The sequence below is a fragment of the Alexandromys fortis genome, unplaced genomic scaffold (genome assembly GCF_014885135.2).
Source record: "Alexandromys fortis isolate MF-2015 unplaced genomic scaffold, M_Fortis_MF-2015_v1.1 scaffold_32, whole genome shotgun sequence".
Classification (NCBI taxonomy): Eukaryota; Metazoa; Chordata; class Mammalia; order Rodentia; family Cricetidae; genus Alexandromys; species Alexandromys fortis.
Window position 1 is genome coordinate 1,117,603 of NW_026067938.1, and position 22,822 is coordinate 1,140,424.

Consider the following 22,822-nt stretch of genomic DNA (forward strand, 5'->3'; position numbering starts at 1 on the left):
TGGGGCTGATCTATTGGGAACTCACCAAAGCCAGCTGGACTGTGACTGAAACAGCATGGGATAAAACCGGACTCTCTGATCACGGCGAACAATGAGGACTGATGAGAAGCCAAGGTCAATGACAAGGGGTTTTGATCCTACTTCATGTTCTGGCTTGGTGGGAGCCTAGCCAGTTTGGACGTTCACCTTCCTAGACATGGACGTAGGGAGGAGGACCTTGGACTTTCCACAGGGCAGGGAACCATGACTGCTCTTTGGATAGGAGAGGGGGGGTGAGAGGAGTGGGGGGAGGGGGAAAAGAGAGGGGGGAGGGGGAGAAGATTGGGGGGAGGGGGAGAGGAGAGGGGGGAGGGGGAGGGGGGGGGGGGGCTGGGAGGAGGCAGAAACTTTTTTTTCTTATTCTCAATAAAAAAAAAAAGAAAGGAAAAAAAAAAATGTAATTAAAGAGAAACAGAATAATTTAAGTTAGAAAAGCTGGCTGGCTAGAAACAAGCCAAGCTAAGTCTGGGCATTCATAAAAAAAAGTCTCTATGTAGTGTATTTATTTAGGAGCTGCATGATGAGCCCATAAAGAGTAAAAAGAAAAAAAAAAACAACTACCCTGAAGTCCAGCAAATTCTTGGTATTTTCCATTTATTTGTGTTCACAATGGCGATAGCTACCTGTCCCTATCATTGTATAGCAGGGTTCATAGCATATTATAATTTGCCTTGGATTCATACTTAGAGACAAAAGTTAATCATATCTTATTGAGTGGGCACTTGGCCTGGTTTGGTCAGAATAATGTCGAAGCTGATATATAGTTACTTTGCTTTTGATATTGTAAAATGTTAAAAGGAACCCTCTCTTTGGAATTCCTGAAGGCAAACAGAATATTGTACCCATCAGTGCTGTCCATTACATATTCAGCTTTCTTCCTTTTGAGCCTATGAATCCTGTTACACTTCCTGGGCAGCTTAAAATTGCTTTCACCTCTAGAAGATGTTCTGAATTCTCTGGAACAGTCTGTTTACATACCTTTACAAATCCATGCTCAAGTTAGCAGCCCCTCTTGTTTCTGCCATAATTCCCAACAATACTCTATAGTGGCCTGTTGGCCTGAGGAAGGACATCATTGAGGGGAATCTCAGCTCACTCAGCCTGAACCTGTTAGGAATGGGATTTATCATTGCTCTGATGAGTCACTATGACTTAAAGTCAATCGTTGTATGACCTAGACCATTCTCTGTTTTATATGCTGAAACAAAATTGTTTTCAGACTTGAAAGAATCTGTTATTTCTCTTCATCTTATAGTAACTTCTTTTAGCTTCTCATTTATTTTTCATTGAGGGTCTTAGAAGGGACAATCTTTTCTTATTTTAAACATCAATTCCTTTAATAACTTTGCTTTTGTTACTCCCAATATAGTTAAGTTTTTCAACATGGTCACACTGGTATCAATCATATGGAATGTTTCTCATTAAATCTTTTTTAAAAAAAATAAATGCAAACTTTTAAAGAAGATATGAATAGAATATATTTGAAAATTCTGTAGAAAATACACATAGTGTATGCATGTTTGATTTACTGCTTAAAATTCATCAATATTAAGATAACTTGCAGAAAGAATATCTTATGTCCAAGCTTCTTTAGATACACTTAGAATTCATGGAAAATGAGGGCCACCATTCCTGTATCGTGTTTTACTCCTGAGGAGTTTGAGGCTTTTCTTTTATTCAAAATAATCATTAAATTTCTTCCTTTTCTTTCTTCTTTCTTTTTATAATCAATTCATATAATGCAAGCAGATAGCTTTCAAATACATGAACAAACTACAGAAAAGCGAAGAGTCATGGGCTTGATTTTCCTACTTCTTCAGAGGCCAAGAAATGGAAAACATTGTAACCGAGTGATGATCTCAGCTGTTTCTAAAGGATGAGTCACTGGGGGCAGGATGGGTGGCTGGTCAACTCTGCATTTCATTACACACTTGTAAAGGATAACGAGAATCACCTGCCAGAGTTCAGCAACCCATCCAGAGGGAGACAAAAGCTCGGCTGCCCCTAAAACTGACACTGACCAGTCATTTCTGAGGAGACCAGTTGAGCAAACCCAGGTCCTCTATGTAAACAGGGCTGCTCTAACAAATTAGTCAATGGGCTTTTCATTTGACCTGTAAAATAAGCATTTTAAAGTTGTTTTGAGACCACTCAGCTCATGTGTGAAGCAGAGCGTTATAAGATCTATATTAAGTCATTTCTAATACAGTGTGTATCTGGAAAGGGTTACTCTCATTAATAGGGTACTTCTTCCATTGTATGCCTTAGGTACATAAAACGAAGTGTCAAGGCACCATGCATATACAAACATGCAAAATTGCATACAGATTTAGTCGACTATTTTGAAAATCTATTATAACCCTATGCTAACTGTGACACAGATTTTAGTTTATAATTGTGTCTAAATGCTTTAGAGCCATAGCGATTCTCTCCATAATCAAGGGCAAGGGGACACACAACCTATGGAAATATTTTCAGTTTTACTCCCTAGTCTCAGACCACTTTCTAGGCATCGCTTTCCATCTTTCTTTGAGAGCTATGTTCTAGCATTACTATAGTGTACCCCTTAAAGTGGTATTGGGCTTGATGATTTTATGTATTATATCTTAATATATTTATTAGTGTAAATAATTTGTAGCTTGAAGATTCATCTTTAATTTTTAGCTTGTTCTTACGAGAAGGAAGAGGAGTCCTTTGACGTTAGTTTGAAATGATTTTGAAGCTGTTAGGGGCACATCTACAAGAGACAGTTTGTTACTGCAAATGAGTGGAATTTATCTCAAATACATCAGGAGAAGGTATGCTAGTGAATCTTAGTTTGTGCAATATAGCGATATTTGTAATTCTGTAAAGTTTCTAAAGAGTTAAGATAAGATGTAAAGCTATCGTAATTGTAATAACATCATGATGTCAAGAGCATTTTCTATCAACTTGAGAAGTTTACTGAGACAGTAGCAGCCACATGGTCTTCATGAAAAAAAAAATGTGTCTCTGTATTTTTTTTTCTTGGTGCCTAACAAGGATAGTACTGGGACTAAAGTAAGTCGAATTAACCTGAGAAGTCAAGCAGGAATGTTTTCTCCACCAAAGTGTGTTTTTGATGACCCTGTTATTCAGGATCAACAGTAATGTGCTGGTCTGAGCCTGCATTTAGATGTCAACACTACAGGATTATTTGTACTTTAGTAGTAAATTAAAAATAGTATATAAATTTAAGAAATACAATGCTCGTGAACATTATAGGTCACCCTGTTATGCATTTTCGGCTCTTTCAGTAGTATCTCCACTCACCTTAAGAGAAGGCCTGATGAAGATCATGAAGTTTTCTTCCTGCCTGAGGTGCATTTCCCTTCTTGGTATCTGATACTAAAGCCTGATTAGGTTCAAGCCTTAGGTGATGGCAATATATCAACTGCTGATAGCAATTGCCTGGTGATGATGCCTACAGGAAGAAAATGTAGTCAAGAGACACTGTGCTGCCTTTAAATATATTGGGCTATTAAGTATATAAAAGTAATCACTCAACTAATATTGCCGTGCAGTGTTAGGACACAAATATTAAGGGGAACAGTTCATAATTTTACACCTAATTAATGTGCAATGAGAGGTTAGTTCGCCTGTAATTGAATAATAGCCGCAATTGAGGACTGGGTCTTCTAACATGCATTGAGTCATAAGCTTGAATGGCCTTGATGCGACTGGTTTAAAACACACCTGCCAACGTCTTGTCTGGCTCAGAGATATGGGTGCTTTAACAGGGTATATAAATGTCAGGGAAGTCCTTTGATTATGAACAATGAGTCGCAATGTGGTTACGGACATCGCGGGTTATTTATTGTGGGTCTAGGGCATCTTAAAACTGTGAACATTAACATAATACAGTTGTGGCTCTTTCGGCTTCCTCCATCTAAGGGATTAAGTGGGGGAAAGGCCATCAAAGCACTTTCCACTTTCATGCTTGACTACTTAAAGGACTCCCACAGAAAATAAATCCACATTTTTATGGATGTGGGAACAGTTAATATTTTATGGAGTCACTTTGCCTCCAGGATTACAAAGACAGGCAGACATATACAAGCAAGTAAGTACTGTTTCATGGCGGATGACACAGCCTTTTAAAGTAAACGTTCTCACCAGTAAAGTCTCAAGCACATTTGGTATTTGAAGCAGTGCACAGACATTGTCTCATTTAATCTGTTAAAAATAAATTGCGGAGAATATACTGACATCCTCATTTTGCAGCAGAAACTATTGAAGCTCAAAATGGAATAATCTGTCCTCTTTCAAGGATAGAGATATTCAAGTCCAATGTCTATTGGTTTTTCTTCAGGAGACACTGATGCTTCCTATATGGAATGATTGCGGAAGGGGCAAGCAGTTTCCCTGCTCCTCACCAGCTTGGCCTCATGCACTTGTTTAGTACAGATCAGCTATCATGGTTTGCAAAGGATATTGACTTCTGCTAACTTATTCTTGCTGATAATCCTAAAACAGCACAGCAGGTAAAAGCTGATAGGCAAAAAATGCTCTTATTATAATAATTGTTACTATACATATATTAATTTATTCATTAATGACTAATAAGTTAAATTTTATCATAGGTGGAATACAATAAAATCCACAGGCATTACAAAAGTCCATTGAGATTATTATATATCTGATATCAGTGGCTTGGCAACTGTGCTGTATTAGCACAGATGTTGGTACATTTCATCAACTCACATCAAATAGGCATCTAATGACCTCACATTCCCAAAGTGAGCCTTTTCCTTCAAATTTAACTTTCTTCTCATGAGCTACTGTCCAAAGCTGTATGCACCCTGGTACATTGGAAAGAGCCATATTTCAATTGGGTCTTCTGAAGGCATGCTTACTAGCTTCTAATATATTATATACACAGAAAACATTTAAACATTTAGGTGAATCACTAGATGAGCTTAGATGTAGTTTACATATAGTATCTTACTTTTTAAAGAAGCTATTAGACTGCTTTCCTAATATATTATATATTGCTTTGAGCTGTTTGGAAGTAGATAAAAATAAATCAAGTTGAATGAATTTTACTTAAAAGGTTCTGATATCAAATATCTTAATTACAGAAAATTATTTTATGACATTTTAGAAGAAGCTTGGTTAGAACCCTCAGAGATAACAATATGATAGATTGATAAATAGATGTGGACCTCTGAAAACCTCAGCTTTAGGATTGGGAGATTGCTCACTAGTTAGAACCTCTTCATGCAATTGTAAGGAGCTTGACTTGAATCCCCAAATCCCATGTTGTAGTAGATGCCATGTCTGTAATACCAGTGCTACTTGACGAACATGGGAAATTGAAACAAGAAAGCCTCAAATCTCCATAGTCAGCTAGCTTTATATGCACAATGTCAAACAAAAAATCTATCTTAAACAAAGTGGCAGATGAGAATGGGTACAAACATTGTCCTCTGATCTCCACACATGTACTTTTACCCACACATAAACATACACACACAAACACAAACATAAAAACAAGCAAACAATAAAACGCATATGCTTTTGTAAAAAATTTGTAATAACAGAAAATGATGGCATATATATGCCACTCCAGGAGGTTTAGACACAAGGTTTTTGAGTGAGTGACTAGCAGCCCACAAAACAAAATAAACAAAAACATCAACAACTGCAACACTTAAAAAATTCACATTTCAATTTCTTCTTTCTTTTTAACCAATAACCTGGATTAACACATATTGAGTATTGCAAGTTATTTATATATTTATAAATGGGTTTTAATGCATTAAATACATCTGTTTTGATATATTTTAAATAATAGCCCTGTCTCTTGCAAATTTCTTCCATATGTGATTTGATAAGTGAGAGTGGGATTCTTATATCAGTTTATACTTGATAGTATTTTAAGTACTTTGATAAATTTGTGATTTCAGAAGTCATTCAGAATGAGGGTATGATTTGTAACCCCAAACTCTGTCATTAGGTTAAACTACAGGGCATGAAATTTAATAGCGTTTATTATGTGCAACATCGAAGTTTCACTCTTAAAGTCCCTTTTATATTCCAGGAAAGAAAGTTTCAGGTTGATTTATCTGCCAGTTGTTCAGACAGTTTCTGACTTTACATCGCAAATGAACAGTGTTCCCTCTAGCCTTGATCTGACTGCTCATCATCAAACGCCAATCTCCAGCTACAGTTGACTGCATAACCATAGTACAATCCAGCATTCACCCTTTAGAAATGGGCTTTTTGATGACCTCACATTCCCAAAGTGACCTTCCTTTCAAACTAGTTTTGTTCTTGTTATAAGCTACTGTCTAACATTCTCACAGCCTAGACAGAAAATATAGCCATATTTTGTGGAGAACATGCTAAAGCATACTAAACAACTTGGGATTTATCCGGTATATGACAACATTAGATACACATTTTAAGACTGAAATGATGAAAATCAAACTTTATCTAAAGACTAACACGATATTTAAATTATTAGAGCTTTAAAAATAATGCATCAAAATGTCTGATAGTTTACAAGTATAAATATAAAGAAAATAGCTTTCACTGAGATAACTTTAAGTTTATTAAAGGCCAATACATTCAGGTAAAAACATAGAGTAAAAACAATATAACCGAATATTTGTTATATACATACACACATGCATACAGTGTTAAAGACTGATGTGTACATTTGTATACATTAAAAGAAATTAATGTTTTCTTTAATCAAAATGAAATAATTAACATTATTTGAAATTCTTATAATTTTGGAAGAATGTTATTTTCTGTTCAATTGAAACATAATTTATATAGAGGGTTTTACTGTACATTTTAAATAATGTATTTTTTTGATGAATATATGTATTTATGCTAAGTTTTTCTGGCACTAACTTCAAAATATAGAAAGTTGTAATTTTAAATCAATCTATACAATTTAACTGACTCTTTCTGCTCCTTGATGTAGAGGTAAAGTGACCAATCACTTCCCACTCCTGTCATCTTGTCCTCCCTTCTATGATTTGTTATTTTCCCTGGAACTGTAGCCATTCCTTTAAGTTGTTTCTTGTCAGCTATTAGTTCACAGCAATAAGATCAGTTGCCATCATAACCATACATTTATGCTTTCCCAAAACACACAGAAAAGTTGAAGGAAGAGTGGTAAACCTTTGGTCATAGCAATGAGAAAACTAACTACCACAACAGCATATTTATGTCTTCCAATATTTTACAAAATTCTTCATGGAAGAGTGACATTACTATTATAAACAGGGAGAAAGCAATGTGTTAGAGGCACAGTGGGCCTTAAAAAAAGCAGGCATTGGGGAACTGAAGAGATAGATCAGTGATTCAAAGAACTTGTTCCTCTTTCAGAGGACCTGAGTTTGATTTCCAGCACCTGCAGGATGTTTCACAACTACCCATAGCTTCAGTTTCCAAAGGATCTGATGCTCTCTTCTGAGATAGGATGCCCTCTTCTGACCACTGTGATCACCAAACAAGCATGGGGTGCATGTACATACATCCAGCCAAAATAATCACACATAAGATAAAACTAATAAATCTAATATTTAGAAAAGTGTGTGTCTATTACACTCCAAAGCTGTCCTCTTATCAAATTCTGTTAGTCTCAATATCACCTATTATCCTGAATGTGTCTACACATTTCAGCATTACAGATATTAAGATTTGCTGAAAATAAATAAAAATACCCTTAATAAATTAAAATTAATTGTAAGATTGTCTAAGTGGTGTTCATTAATTAACTTAAAATTCTCATGTTTTGAAAAATTCCAAATATGATGTAACATGTTGGCAAAGTAGTCTCTTTTACTTTGGTTTGGTTGATATACTTATATATCAGTAAAAGAAACCAACAATGTCAAGATGCTAATATTCATCATCAAAATTGAGCATGTAATATACCTTCAATTCTATCATAATGCAAACATTTTAGGAGTGGCAAGCAAGCTCTTACTTTGTTTTGAAGCAATCCACAGCTGCTAGTTTGTTAGTGTAGATGCATGGATCTCTATAGATGGGACAGAGAAGAAAGCAGGGAAGCAGATTCTTTAAAAATGAGTTTTCTATGATCTCCAGAATATATAAGGAACTCAAGAAATTAGACATTAAAATACCAAATAATCCTATTTAAAAATGGGGTACAGATCTAAGCAGAAAATTCTCAACAGAAGAATCTCAAATGGCCGAAAGACATGTAAGGAAATGTTCAATCCTTAGCCATCAGGGATATGCAAATCAAAAGAACTCTGAGATAGCATCTCACACCCGTCAGAATTGCTAAGATCAAAAACACCAATGATAGATTATGCTGCAGAGTATATGGAGTACAGGGAACACTCATCTATTGCTGGTGGGAATGCAGATTGTACAACTACTTTGGAAATCAGTGTGGTGATTTTTCAGAAAATTGGGAATCAACCTACCTCAGGACCCAGAAATATTACTCTTGGGAATATACCCAAAGATACTCAATCATACTACAAGGACATTTGTTCAACTATGTTCATAGCAGCATTATTTGTGATAGCCAGAACCTGGAAACAACCTAGATGCCCCTCAACTGAAGAATGAATAATGTAAATGTGGTACATTTACAAAATAGAGTACTTCTCAGTGGTTAAAAAAAATGACATCTTGAAATTTGCATGCAAATGGATGTAATTACAAAAAAAAATTCCTGAGTAAGGTAATCCACACCCAGAAAGGTGAGCATGGTATGTACTCACTTATAAGTGGATATTATAGCTATAAAGCAACAGATAACAAGTCTATAGTCCATGACCCCACAGAAGCTAAATAACCAAGGGGTGTAGGAGGAAGGGAAGGGGAAATGAAGGGAAAAAAAGAAAATTGAGTATTCTACTTGTAGTACTAACAGTCTCCATGGGAATATCGTAAGGTTCAGTCATTGGTTCAAATATTTAAAGCAAGATTCTAGGTTTTTCTGAGCTAGTGATACTAGTCTTTTAGTTTGCAATTTCCTGAAGGAATTCCTGTCCTAAAAAGTGTTTAAAATTCTTCATATTTTGTCATAACAAACAGGATGCTGATGCAGGAGACAGCACAGGTTTTGCTGTTGTTAAGAAAGAGTATGCTCAATGTGAGGAAGACCTACACCATTGTTCCCAAGGTAACTGGTAAAACAACATTTTTGCAGAGTACTTAATAGCATTCCACACTAAAATAGTAATTATTTAATTTAAACATCAACATCCAGAGGACAATGATTTTCCTGTATGTAGAGAGTTGAAAAGCAGACATACCCATTCCATTAAGAATGCAAAGGTGAGCTCACAATAGATCAGCCCCACTGTCTCCGTGGGTGGGTGCACCCCTCGTGTTCCTGACTTCTTTGCTCATATTTTCCCTCCTTCTGCTCCTTCTTGGGACATTGGGAGCTCAGTCCGGTGCTCCAGTGTGGGTCTCTGTCTCTATCTCCATCCATCTCCAGATGAAGGTTCTATGGTGATATGCAAGATATTCATCAGTATGGCTATAGGATAGGGTCATTTCAGGTTCTCTGTCCTCAGCTGCCCCAGGAACTAACTGGGGACATCGCCCTGGGCACCAGGGAGCACCAAATCTCTTGCCAACCCTAAGATGGCTCCCTTAATTAAGATATGTGCTTCCCTGCTCCCCTATCCAACCTTCCTTTATCCCAAACATCCCGTTTCCCAAGTTCCCCCCAACGATCTATTGTGAGCTCACCAAGGCCAGCTGGACTGCGACTGAAAAAGCATGGGATAAAACCGGACTCTCTGAATATGGCGGACAATGAGGGCTGCTGAGAAGCCAAGGACAATGGCACTGGGTTTTGATCCTACTTCATGTTCTGGCTTTGTGGGAGCCTAGCCAGTTTGGATGTTCACCTTCCTAGACCAGGATGGAGCGGGGAGGACTTTGGACTTTCCACAGGGCAGGGAACCCTGACTGCCCTTCAGACTGGAGAGGGAGGGGGAGAGGAGTGGGGGGAGGGGGAGAGGAGAGGGAGGAGGGGGGGAAAGGGAGACGGGGAGGGAAATGGGAGGCGGGGAGGAGGCGGAAATGTTTTTTTTTTCAATAAAAAATATATTAAAAAAGAATACAAAGGTTATGAGTCTGAGTTATCACACAACTATATCACGTTCTATCTGGAAAGAGACCCCTTAATGTTTCTGAACTCCAGTTTTCTAAAACTTAGTACTTTCATCTAGCAGTTTTGGACATCCTGGTAATAGCAGAGATAATGGAGACACATGGCTTCCCTTTGGCTGTCAGATTATTGAAACAATGGTCTCTGAGGACCTGGAATTTCCCCCATTATGTCTTGCTGTAAGAAGGATAAGACTGAAGCTTGGTACCAGCCAGAGGAAAAACTTGTCTCCCAAGAAGAGATTTCATAAAGTTTTGACAACTTGCCAGACTACTTTGCATGAGAGACTGGATTGGAACAAAGATGGACTGATGATGGGGGGACCACATTTAGAACAGAGCTGCTTGCTTATGCTTACATCTTGATTTCTGTTTAAAAACTTGGATAATGGAGTGGTGTCACTGGAATCCTTTGCAATACAGCCACATCCATGATTTTCATGAGTGCATGTGTCCTTAATTGGCATACTAAGGACTGGTCATCTGACCTAGTTTGTAAGAGCTGCCAGGACTCAGGCTTTGACACGCACAACTTGGTAACAAGCTTCGTCATGTTGTTCTAGCTGTGTTTATTATGTAAACCCTTTAACAGAGGACCTCACATACAGTTCTTCAAAATACTAAGCATTTTATTCTTTTTAATAATATTATTTGAATAAGTTTTTATGCAATATCTATTTTATCATATTCTTTGCACTTGCTGAACTTTTCCCCGATACTTCTCCCTCCTTACTCACCCAACTTCATTCTTACCACCCAGCTCTCTCTTGCTTTCTCTCTCTCTCTCTCTCTCNACACACACACACACACACACACACACACACACACACACACAACAAAGCAAACAGCAACAACAATAAAAAAAACAAATATGAGGGGAAAATTCAACAACAAAAAAGAAAGTTAAAACAGACAAAAAAACAGAAGAAAGAAAGGAAAAAAGAAAGAAAATTAAAGAAAGGAAAAAAGGAAAAGAAAGATTAAAATAAACAAGAGAAATAATTACCCCCTCTGAAAGAGTACAAAAATAAAAGAAACAAACAAAAACACATCAAGTTCCTTTTGTGTTTGCTAACTACACTTGAGTATGAGACCTGCCCTGGAGTATGGCTCATATACCCAGTGACTTCTGTTGGACAAAATGCAATAGCTTCTTCATAAAGAGTGTTACTTTGTGTCCACTTCTCCTTCTCAGTGCTTAGATTTTTTTGCCTGATTTGAACACATACAGTTCTTGTGCATACTGTCACCTTCTCTATGAGTTCACTTCATATCATGCGTGTATCTCTTCTGAGTTCTGTTGTGACTGTAAGACACCGTTTCCTGGGAGTCATCTATCAGCTCTGGCTTTTACAATCTTTCTGCCTCCTCTTCCACATGGATTCATGAAGCATAAGGGGAGGGTTTGATAAAGATATTCTTTTTAGTATTGAGTACTCTATAGTATCCTGCTTGGGTTCTTTTGTTTATTACTACTTACTAAAAGAAGAGCTTCTTTGATAAGGACAGAGCGATTCTTTGTTTCATGGGCATATCAACATGTCATTGTAGCCATTTTATTGCTATGTTAGCTTAGCAGAATAATAAAAGTAGGTTTTCCCTCTTCCCTATCTACTCTCAGGATTTTGGACTCTTTAGCAGTGTTAGGTATGGCATTAAACTCTATTCTTTCCCAGTAACTAGATTACTATTTGTCACAAACTCAATAAATATTTGTTTAAATAGATAAGTATTTGAAACTTATTTATTTAATAAAAACAACAACACAAAATCAAACAATGATATGATCTGCATAAATTTTCAGAAGCTGGAGTGATGAATGCCTGACGTTCAGGCAAGGTAGAGATGTAACACATTTTGCTTTGTATTTCCATTTATTACCTCTCAGAAATGACTTCCTCTCTTTCTCTCTCTCCCTTTCTCCTTTTTCTTTTCCCTTTCCCCCTCTTTCCTTTATTGTTTGTTTTAGTTTATTTTGTTTTATTATGATCTATAATACAAAGAGTACTTGCAGCAAAAACTAAGGTAATAATGAGACTGACCCATGGTCCCACCTTATAAAGTATATTACATGTATCTTAAACTTGAGTTTCCCCTGATGGAGGTATATGCCTGTAATCCCAGCACTCAGAAGATAGGAGAGCAAACTCAAAAGATAAAGGCCACTCTCTGCTGCACAGCAAGACTGTCTCAAAACAAGCAAAACCAACCCGTGTTTTCTGTGTTCTGAGGTTCTTATGAATGTTTCTATGATGACAAGCATTACATAAATCCACCTCTCAGAAATACAGGTTTTGGGAAAGGGAATCATTATGTTTTTATGTCCTGGAAAGAAAGAGAACCTGCTTAGAGTTACATTTCCTTTGAGCCCTATTCACTCTGAAAAGTCACAGTGAAGTCCGTTCATCATAAGAAGAAAAGGAATTAAAGGGAAATATACCAGGGCTCTTCTTGGAATTAGAAAGTGATCAACTATGAAGAGACTGCTCTCAAAGGAGCCAAGAATGTGAAACACTCCTATTTCTGGAAGATGAACAGGGATCAGTGATAGGGCAAACTGGAAAGACTAAATTAAGAAAGAAGGAAGTAATTAGAAGAATCCACTAGAGAGATTTCAGACTTGAGGGCAAACTGGAAAAAGGTCAAGGGCCTACAAAGAATGCGTAGATCTGATGTCATGGGTGGAAAAAGAAGCTGGAGTCATATTATGAAAAACTCAAGCCAAGCAAAGCTGAAGAGGGAAAACAAAGAAAAAGGAACAAGGAGACAAAGCATTTTTAGAAATGACACAAAAAAAACAAGGTCATTTTTCAAGCTGTTGTTCAACATTTGATTTGATTTATTGATTGTGTGTGTGTGTGTGTTTGTGAGCGTATACAAGGAAAATGAAGTTAAACTCTCCTTTAATGCAAACAAAACATACAACATGCAATGAATCATATATGTAGGCATGGCACACTATGCTGACCCTCTGGCATTTACAGAAAGAATAAAATCAACAGAAAAAAATACAAACCAATAATAGATTTTTATATACTATGGACTTTAATGTGCCACTTCTATAAAATTTTGATTTTGTTGTTGTTTTGAATGAGCTTGTGAGATGAGGGATCTAATGCCATGCATCCAATGACCAGGGGGCAGTGCTATCATGAAAAAAGAACTGGAATGTATTGGCAAAAGCATCCAATGTCCTACAGCCTGACCAGGAAGTGACTAGGCATTTGTCCATTCCAACAGATGGACATTAGTCCTGAAAGCAATGTGACCGGGTATGTTCATCAAGGTTGTTTTCTATAGAGGGAAAAAATTCACCCACCATTGTTCCAGCAGCTGTTCACACTGAGCATATACACTTCCAGTTGGGAAGAGATGTCACTGCCTATTCATCTTTGAGTGGGAAAAGCTTTCCACATGAAGAAAGAAATCATCCTCTAAAGTGACCATTTGGTATCCGCCAAAGTAACTTTGGTGGCAGATGCAGTCATCAACAGTGCAGTAGAGAATACCTACTTGAAAGCTCTTCTCAAATGTTCGAGATAAAGTCTCCTCAGATCTCTGGTGTCCCAACATCAACTTATGAAGTATTTTCAGTCCTTTCCATTCTAGCAGATTTTCACTGGTATAATATTGTTTTCATAGTTAAATGTGGTATGCTGATGGCTCTCAAAATAAGTAAATAAGTTAGAGATCACAACAAAAATGTCAAATAAGTTAATATCTTCTTCTACCTTGTAGGGATTGTGGTCTGAGAACCACTCATACCTCCGTGTGTTCCTTAAATAAGGTAATGTGGGATTTGTGGCAAAAAGTTTAAAAAACAAAAGGCACTCAAACTTTCATTCAGCCTCCAAATGAAGCTCATTAGAAATGAGTTGGTTGGGTAAGAATAGAGAGATCTGTGCTGCATGGCACCAAGTCATTTTGAACCCCAAAGCACCTGTTTTTTTCTGATTAGTTCTCATGTGTTTATTCTTTGACAGTGTCATACAAATAGACAATGTTGTCTGGTCAAAGTACTACCCATGTTATCTTCTCTTAGTACTCAACCTCCTGCCAAATTCCTTCTTCCGAAGTCCTCCTCCTTGCTTTAATGTCGTGTGTTTGTGTGTGTGTGTGTATGTGTGTGTGAGAGAAAGAGAGAGAGAGAGAGAGAGAGAGAGAGAGAGAGAGAGAGAGAGAGAGAGAGAGAGAGATCTCATTTAACAAGTACATTGGTTTTTACTCACATGGTGGTAAAGTACCAGTGACTATACTACTGAGGAACATGTTTTCCCTTCCCTACTAGGTATTATGAGCTACAAGCAGCTACTCAGCAAGAGGTTCGGCCTTATTAATTATTCTCCCATCCATGCTGAAATGTTGATGTGCTCAGTCTTGGGAGGGTCTTGTGTAGTCACTTCTCTTGTGAGATCATGAGCATATCAGTCATCAGTCAAGAAGACACATCCTTTTACCTCTTCTATAATCTTTCTGAGTCTTGGAGAGAGTAATATAGATATCAGTGCTCTTTCATTGATTAGTGATGTCCAGATGTCAACTCTGAGGACCTATAACTGCTTGTAGAGCCTGTCTATTCTACATGCAGTAAGCATGTAGAATACAACTGCCTGTATTTCATAGCTGTCCCTTATCCATATGGCCACTACCATTATTACAACTCAGGCCTTTGTAATTCAGTTTGAGTCATTTTAATATCCTCATGGATGGTGCTCCCAGTATCGGGGTTACCTGGGAGATTTTAGACACTTTCTTCCCTATGTTAGTAGCTCTTTTCATCAACTTCTATTAACACGAGAATATATGAAGTACTTCTTATTGTTTCCTCTACTTCACACATGGAGATTTTAAGTGTGTTTATAGAAATACATTAACACATCCTACATAACAGATCCTCAAGAAATATTCACTGAATTAATGTGTATTTTAACCTGCATTGACAACTCACCTAATACTTCCTAAAGTGTAGTGTATATACTTAATTGTGCATGTATCCTTAGGGCAGCACTGCATGCGAGAACACATTCCTCAGTAATGTAATATTAGAATGATGTTCTAAATTATATCAGTATGTCTGCTCTACTAAAAGACTTTGCTTCTGCCAGTAATGTGAAGCAAAGGTTATGTGACTAACCACTTCACTGATATTGTTAAGTATCTATTGGAATAAATAATAAGTCACTTAGAATTCATCCAAACTGCTTACCATTTCTTCAGTCTTGCTTCCCTCTAAGTTCCCAGGAATTCTCTCTAAAGATATAAAATTTTAAGATATTAAATACCATGTTAAATATTTGATTTTCTTGTGCTCATTTATGTCCTGTCTTCTGGTTTCTCTTCACAGTTAGCCCTTCTTAATTCTTGTGTTTCGTTTGATACAACATTAATTTATAGGTACACCTGGCTCATATATTCTCAAGCTTCAGGCTAAATAGGCTTTGCATTATCAATCTTCCTTTTGTAACAATGCTCACTATTAAAATATAGTTCTAATAAACCATATATTAAATGGACATATTGATAATTCTGACAAATACATGTTTATTAATGAATTTAATCCAGACAATGGACTATAGTGCAATCTATACTTTACTATACTTTATTAGCATGAGACATAGTCCTCTAATGTCAGGTATCTGGCAGCTGGAATTTGAACTTAGGCATGTGCATATGATACCAAAGTATCTTCTCCTCTCTATCTAGTATATTTTGAGATAAGATTCCACGTAATGGTTATTTGTGTCTGCTGTTTTGATTAGATTGGGAAATACCAAGAAGATTAGTATAATGAATTTCTGCATGTATCTTTGAGGGAATTTCCAGTGAGAAATACTTCATGAGTGATCCGACCTTAATGAATGGATTAAGCCATTGATGAATTCGAAGTTAGTACTGACTAATGAGAAATTGTGGCATTATGTAAGATGAGATTTAAATAGAGAATATCCTTGACAGCTAAATCTACTCTTGACCTCTTTCTGTTACTTCTCCTCTCTTTGTTCACCATAAGACAAGCTGCTTTAGTACTTGTTAACTATTATGGATTGAAACTTTTAAAACTTAGAGTAAAATAAATCTTTGCTTCAGAAGGTGTAGTACAAGAACATAAAACTTGACTTTCAGACTCCCCAAAAATAAAATTCATTAAAAAAGAGTATTGTATAGGATTTACACATTTTCACCTAGTGTATTGTTTCTCATATGTTGTGTAGTCAAATTAGATTTGCTTATTTAGTGAACAACACTAAGGAGAGTAAGCAAATTTGCCAATTCATGTGTGTTTGCTCTGTGGCCACCTTCTGTAACTAGACAAGGCCTCAAGAAGAGGCTGTAGGACACCAACCCAGCCACAAAACCTTCAACTTACAGTTTTTCCTGCCTGTAGAGTGTTCTGGGACAGGAACCTACTATAATCATCACCAGAGAGACTTCATCCAGCAACTGATGAGAGGAGATGCAGAGTCCCATAGCCAGACATTAGGCAGAGCTCACAGAGTCCTGTGGAGGAGGAAGAAATGGAGGAATCAGAGTGGTCAGGGACACCACAGGACGTTGACTCACAGAAACAACAGAATCAACTGACCAGGACTCTTTGGGGCTGATGGAAATCAGAAAGCCCATAGGGTTCCTACCTAGATCTTCTGCATTTATGATATGACTGAGTATCTTCGTGTTATTACAGGATCCCTAGCCATGGAAGCAGGGCTGTCTCTGACTCTTTTGCCTGCCTCCGCGACCCGTTCTGACCTACTAGGTTGCCTAGTCCAGCCTTATTGTGATGGTATGCCACTGACCATATTGTAGCTTGTTATGTCATGTTTGGTTGGTGTCCCTGAGGGTAGGTGGAGGGTGTGTGGATCTGGAAGAGCAGAGGAAGGGGAGATATTTGGAGGGAGGACAGGGAAACTGCAGCTGGGTTGTAATATATGTGAGAAGAATGAAGGAGAGAAAAATAAAATATGTATGGTTCTCAGGACTTTTGGGTACATTTGCAAGTATTAACTTGAAATACTTCTAAATTGATTCACGATGGAAACCAGGATTTCAAATTCACAGGCATAGTTTTCCTTCAGTAGCTTACTTTCCAGGATCAACACTGCCTAGTGCAAACTTTATTTTCACTCTCCTTTCTTCTTTGTCTCATGTGCTGGTCTCAACCTTCACTTTTGCACACACAGATACCAATATCTCAGACTAGTTACACAGATCGACTACTAAAGGAATATTAAAATGTGGACAATAACAAATATTAAAATGTCGAAACAACATTACTATTTAATGTATGTATGTAAATTTCTTGGAACCGTTTTTTTCTCTAATGATCACAATTACTATAAATTGTTGAAAATTTTCACATAAGATTATGGATATTTCTCATATATAAGGAAAGCCTGGATTTTAATATGTGCTTCTTCTTGAATTCTTTAACAAGTCTTGGATATTTTGATGATTTAATTCTTTTAAGGTTTATAATATTGCCTTTTTAATTTACTAACTAACTAATTTAACTAATTATTAGTTACATTAAAAATAGGTTTCAGAGAAAGTCTAAGAATCTATGTAATTAATATAATGAATGAATGATCCAAACACCATTCATATTACTCCTATTTTGTTAAGGAATGCAGAACATTAAGATACCAGTGAGATATATTTCGTACAATTAATATTACACAAAAGTAATCAAAACTGTGAAATATCAAACTAGCACAAACCACCGTTTTCTTCTACTTTGAAAATGGTGTCATTGGATCTGACTCACACTTAAACAGAAGAAGTTCTAGTTGCATGGCAGAAAGATGGTAGATAACAATTACTCTGTTTATTTTAAAAAGCTAGAATGTTTCAGCATAAAGAAATGTTATTTGAGAAGTTCTTTGTGCAAAACTTAATTTAAACATTACACATTGTGAATGTGTATTGAAAGATTACACATCCACTGACATGCATTTTGTCTAATGATTGATATCAAGTTTTAAAATTGTGATACCAAGAAATTTTATAAGTACATAGTCTAGTTTCATTTCAAGGATCTGGAAGCATAAATAAAGGGAAATTGTGAATAGAAAGAGACAGAGAGCTGTCAATGAACGAATGCTGGAAGGAAATATAGTATTTCTTTGTGGAGATAATATAACATTCTGAGTTGACCTTTGAGATTTTAAAATTTTAATTTTGCCATAACATGCAGTGGCTAAATAATGAATAGTTCCTAGTTGCTCATTAATATAGCCAAAATAGACAGACTGACCTAAGGCTGGCCTTCCAGTCAACTGTGAAGGCAGGCTTCTACATCTCATCCGTAATTTAGACAGTGCCTCACTAAATCACCAAGTAATGGTTTTATGTATCCTAGTTAAAAAGAGGCCAAGGCTTAGCTCGCCAAAGATAGAATGTCAATTGCCCAGGCTCATATTAATTCATCTAGCCAAGGGTCTTGTCTTATATAATAGTCATCTGTGCTTGCTGGCAGATAAATGACTCACTGGCAAATTCCAAAATCAGTTTGCTGACACTGTAGTTGTGAACATTGAATGTTATGGTTGATAACCATTCTCTCCATGAGTTTGAAGCAAAAAGCTTCCAATGACACTACATGATTGTTGCAATTGCAAAGGAAATTAATTTAAGTATGAAAGATCATAAAAAGCATACCAAAAAGTTAAAATCATTCAGAAAATATGAGGCATTTAATTTTTTTGTCTAGTGGGTTTTTTTTATTAAAAACAGCACAAAATTTAAAAACATCATTAAAGTCTCAGGAGTCAAATGCAAGTATCCTGTTTATTCTTATAGTAACTTCTATTGTTGACTTGTTAATAGAAACAGTGTCAACGTCTAGTGTGTTGGGGGTCCCTGGGTAAGGGTCTCGAGCAAATCAGTAAACAGGGGATGCAGAGTGTGAACAACTGCATAACAAGCTTTATTTTGTATGGCCTTTTATACAGACTAAAAAGCATTACCTCAACTCTGAAACCTCCCTTTACTCACGTACATGATCATGAGAAACTCTTGCCTCTCCTTGCAAGAAACAATACCTCAATTAATAACAGTAATAAAAGTGAAAAGAAGTACATAGAAACAAGGCAACATGTATACAGAAGCAAAGCACTCCTTTGTAACTGGTAGAGCATGAAGAACTGAGCTCAAAGGCCACTTCCTTACCCAGGGTACAGATTTCAACAGAACATCTGAGAAATGGGCAGAGAAAGTTTGCTTTCATCTATGCTTGGTTTGCCAAGCAACCGTTTCCCAGGTTCATCTCTTCTGTCCCAGAAGGAGCCTGCTCTCTAAGCCAGTTCTGTCTCCACAAAACAGTGTGCCACAACACATCTTTTTGTTATAGTTCAATTATTTCTTCTGCTCTTCCTTTGCCTTTATTAATGAGAACAAAAACAGAGATACGTTTGAACTATGTCAATGTGGAGTTGAAATATACTATTAAAGTACAATAAATGCACTACAATGTTGTACTAGAATATGTACCCATTTAATTAAAGAAGAAAATACTGACTGTATTCAAACTTTGTCTTTTACTGTGTGTTTGTGTGTCTTATCATTTCTGATTGTGGAGCGAAAGCAGACAGTAGTGACAAAATTAGGTAAATATTTGGCATATTTGTTCAAAACAAGTGTTATAAGAGGGAGCAGGCCCAGCTAGCTTAACCCCGAAACAACCACACAGAAATTTTACTAATTAAATTGCTGTCTGGCCCATTAGCTCTAGCCTCTTATTGGCTAACTCTCACATCTTGATTAACCCATTTCTATCAATCTGTGTGTTACCACGAGGGTGTGGCTTATCAGCATGAGTCTAAGCAATGTCTGTCTTGGGCAGGAGAAGCATGGCGTCTGCCTGACTCTGCTCTTCTTCCCAGCATTCAGGTCTGTCTTTCCTGCCTGCCTAAGTTTCTGCCCTATCAAAAGGCTAAGGCAGTCTCTTTGTTTAACCAATGAAAGCAACACATCCTACACCAAACAAGGTTTCTGTGAGTTCAGAAACCACATGCAAGATTAATATATGAGAAATGAACTCTCTGTAACCACTACTAAGTCCACTATGAATTCAATTTTTAATACTATAAGCTTCATTCAGGTTGCTTAATAGATCTGCTCAAAAGACAAATGGTCTCAATTTAATTTGAAATAGGAAGGACTGCTATTTTAAAATGCTTTCTGAAAGTAGTAAACAAAACTTAGAATGATTATCAGTGCTAATCAGGACAAATACGAAATGTCTTTCATTGTCTTTTCAAACTTTCTCTATTGTATGGAGAATACAAGTTCATTCAAACAACTCTTAGCCAGCACTATTTTCATGTTTCTTAATGTGAAAGTCCAGCTTTAATCAATTTTAATTTTCATCTTGAACATACATATACAATGTATCTACTTTCCCTAAATACAAATATTATTCCTGTGAAAATTTTACACATAAATGTTTTTATATTCTCTGTTAAGTTAAAATGGTCTTTTATAAAATATGACTACAACCAACTTGTATGAGTTATAATTTTATTTATTGTGAACTTATTATGTGCTTGGAACTGAGATAATTGTTTTTATACTCTGTCCTATAATTATTATGAAACATAACTTGAGTACTCTTTGGAAATATGTCACAGGGAAATGATTTAAGGGTGGGAGATATTTGTGTTTTTCCCTCCACTATAAATTTTAGACTTAGTGAGTGAGATTCACTAGCTGGAGTCATATCTGACTTTATACCACAAGCTCTGCATTCAATGCATAACTATCCTGGTGTACTAGGCTGTTGTTTATCTTTGTACAACTCCATTGTTATAAATGCATTTTAATATTTGTTATAAATCATTAAAATATTAAATTTTGGTTAGAATATTTCCAAATTCTAATTGTATGTAACCATTAGCTTGTCTAACGATCCTTTAGGCTGTGATAGTAGTTGAGTTCATGTTAGTTCACACAAGCCAATGGAAAATAAAATGACCTTCACACTAAATATCATTGACCTTGCAAACAGTGTGTGCACAATAGCACCTAAAATATGGTTTATCAAGTCCAAGTATGGTTAGTCTTTGGGAACAACTTTTTACTGTTAGCACAGTAAAATGGCACATGGGTGGGCTCTAGGTTAAGACAATATCATAGTGTTTGAATTGGGATCAGTGCTTATCATGTTATGTATAACAATCCTGTCATTTTTCTACATATGTGTTAAAACTCAATGGAATTTTGATGCTTAAGCCCTTCATTTTGGGGTTTGAGGGATGGCATTTAATACTGGAGTGATTGCTCAGTTTTCAATTCAATAGATGCTAACCAATTTCTCTGCCTGTTGGATACATAGCCATTGCCTTGTTCTGCTATGGTATCTGTTCCACTAACTGTCACCAATTCATTTCTTGATTTGATATCTGATTGTTCTTGGTGGCAGAGTCCATAAAAGGAAAAAAAATCAGAGAAAGAAGACCAGGAACTATTAGTAAATCAACGTTATGTCCTCTCATTTTAAGAGTTCGATTTTGTTTTTATCCAGTTGAAAATTATATTTACCTGGAGGTTTAAGTTATTAAAAAGTTGTTTTCAACTAATTGGTAGCTATAAGTAGGCTAGAACAACAATAATACTAATGGTCATGCGATTGGTAACTATGATCATGTTCAGAAAGCAAACACATGGTTACATGGTTATCATTAATAAGTATTGAGTAGAGATGCCAGTCACCATTAATTACAATGTGTGTACTAAATACCTAAGATATTGAAAGTTTATACTCACTAAATTAATTTGTGAAAGGATGTAAGTTATTTATTAGCCCAGATACTCTCTCTTAGGACCAGAAAATTAAGACTTTTCCAATGTAGTAGTAATATGAAAGCCCCAGATTGGTTACAAACCTCTTGTAAAGATAACTATGGCCGTATTTCAGTATTCTACACTTGTTATTGTGAGTATTTACATTTTATTGCTCTGTTGCACTCAGGCATAAAAATTGTACGCTCTTGTAATAGCATAGATACTTTAAATACACTGAGAAAATTTTGGTATAAAGTCTGATTCTTTAATATGTTTTCAGAGCAGTCCAGGGACCACAGTAACCTAGCATCGGTGATAAAAGCAAATTATCTAAACAAGAATGAATATGTACATAGAATATGTGAACAAAAAGAAAGTAATGAGGTAAAGGAAATTTTCGTCCTGTCACCTAGCTCATGTTTCATCTTTGTAGCCCAGCCATTGGTCCTAGTAATTGTTGAAGGGCTTCTGACCAATTCATCTATTACCATATGGCTATTACTCTGCATAGAGTTAATTTTATAACTATAAATTAGGACAGAATGAGAAACAGTATTACTTATGAGCAGAAAAAGGGCTAGGTAACGGCTCAATGGCAGACTGATTCTCTAGCATGTACTAGGCCCTGGGTTTGAGTCTCAGACTGCAAAATATACAAAACCATAATATGTCCCTAGAACCTCACCCAGCTGGCTTTGTGGGAGCCTAGCCTGTTTGGATGCTCACCTTCCTGGACCTGGATGGAGGGGGGAGGACCTTGGACTTCCCACAGGGCAGGGAATCTGGACTGCTCTACAGACTAGAGAGGGAGGGGGAATGGAGTGGGGGGAGGGGGAATGGAGTGGGGGGAGGGAGAGAGGAG